The sequence below is a fragment of the Corvus cornix genome, chromosome 3 (assembly GCF_000738735.6).
Source record: "Corvus cornix cornix isolate S_Up_H32 chromosome 3, ASM73873v5, whole genome shotgun sequence".
NCBI lineage: Eukaryota > Metazoa > Chordata > Aves > Passeriformes > Corvidae > Corvus > Corvus cornix.
In genome coordinates this window covers 55,198,708-55,200,886 of record NC_047056.1, presented here as the reverse complement: position 1 = coordinate 55,200,886, position 2,179 = coordinate 55,198,708, and positions in this window count along the sequence as shown.

Here is a 2,179-nt window from a genome sequence, read left to right as displayed (position 1 = left end):
TGACCTTCAGCATCTGAAAGCATTATTCTAAGTATTTATTTCACATTGCCTATGTCCTTGAGAAGGAACACTTGTAATAACTTTGCAAAGGGCTGCATTCAACTATCACTCGCCTACCTTGAAATTTTGCTTAATGAAGCCTGTAAGGCTCAACTCACAGGGCTTCTTGCCAGCCCTCTCTGCATCCTAAGTTTTCATCTGCACCTGCCAAAAGGTTGATTTATTTGGGCATAATAATTTTTTGTGTGTGCAATCACATTTCTGTGAGCAGTCATAAAGACTTGTATATAACACTCAATTTACCTCGGCATCTTTTTCTAAGGGTTTTTTAAAGACGTTTCAATGTAATTTTTAAGTCATTTTTAATGCACAGAGGGGCCTTCTGATAGTGAGGATGATACAAATCTGGCTATGACACAAGGTATGGAGTGGATCTCCTGGCAGCCTTGACTTTATTCCCCATCTTCCTCATTCCTTCCACAGCCAGGCACAGTTGTATTCAAAGGGCTAAATATTAATTGTGTCTAGACTTACATTAAACTCTTCTGATGGCTTTGGTGCAACAAAGGGCAAGCACAGAGAGAGGCTCCCACACTCTGTGCACGTACCCAGAGATTAAAGTCTTTGAGAATGGCCCAGTTTTAAAGCCTTGTTCCTCCCGCTCTGTGTATGACTATACATGCCATACTTCAGAAGGGGATAAAGAGGCAGTGTCTTTGACCATGTAAAATCTCTTGAGTTCTTGCTTTCATTTCCCCTTGTCCACAGCTTTTTCCAAAGACAAAATAACTCCTATTCTAAAGCTCTTCCTAAATGCGATGCTAAATGGCTCTCTCCTACCAATGAAGGACGCTGAAAATACTCTCTCTGGCCATGAAGCAATACAGGCTATCTACTGAAAGTGCCCATTAATAGCTTACTCGATCTTCTCCTTTCAGTCCACTTTAGAATGAAAAAAAGGAATACAAATTCCCCAGATCTATATCCCTCTCTAAGACCAGTGACACTCCTTTCCCATTCCCTCTTCCTCCTCCCCACAAATTATCAGATATACATCGAAAGAGTGTGTGGTCAATTCTGCTACTGTTACCTGCCCTGAGCAGCACTGGTTCCCATTGCTTGTGGCACAAGCACACAGGAAGTCCTTAGACTAAAATGCCTGGGATTCTGCATCTTTCTTTTTAAGTTGAAACTTGTTTCTTCTCCACTTCTGTCATTACCACTCCTGAAAGAGCAGGAGGTGCTCTGCACAGGGTGAGCAGACAGAATAAGTGTGTATCCATGATGAGGCAGCAGGAGCAATCACTGCTACTCTATCACTCTCCTGTTCACTAGGAGGTATTTTTTCTGCCTTGCTAAGGATCTCTTCTGATTTCATTAGTGAGACAGTAAAAGAGCCAAGTCCTAATGATCAGCCATCAGGCAGTCCTGGAGATGCACCTCTGTGTTCATTTGGAGCAACTGATCACAAAAAGGTGCTGGTGCAAACAAGCGGTGTGCAAATCAAGCACCCCAGAACAATGAATGCACAGCGGAAGATAACGGTTTTGAACTTTCTCATCTGTGTTATCACATCCAATAACAATCACACCAACATCTAGGGGAGCATCCTTGGAGCCCTGAACAGAAGGTTCTCTGAAAATCCTGAGGATCCATGAGATCCAAGTCATTTCCAAAAGACAACTCTCTTCACAACCACCCCTCCCAAAGTGTTGCCGTAAAGTTCATCACATTTCATTACAAGGTTCTGTTATCTCTATAATCACTGAGGACATCGTTTTGCCAAGATCCCTGACTCACTACGATAATCAGTCGCACACTGATCTCCTCTCTGCACCGGCCTTTATCCCGCCAAGTCAGTCTCCCCCGCTTCTTTCTCTCCGCTGTTTGCCCCCTTTGCCTGTGGCGCTGGGGAAGGAAACATTTTAAGCGCTTTGCCTTCAAGTGCCACTCGCAGGGGAGGGGAACGCCGCCGGCGCGCCGCCCGCCGCTCCCCGCAGGTACACCGCGCTCGCCGCTGGGGGCGGCCGTCCACCGCGCCCCGCCGGCCTGGGAGGAGCGCCGGGAGCCACCTCCCCGCGCCCGCGGCTCGCCGCCGCTCCTGCGGACACGGCCCCTCCTCCCGGCCCGCCCCGGCCCGCCCCTCCCGCCGCACACATGTGCCCGCAGCCAGCGGCGG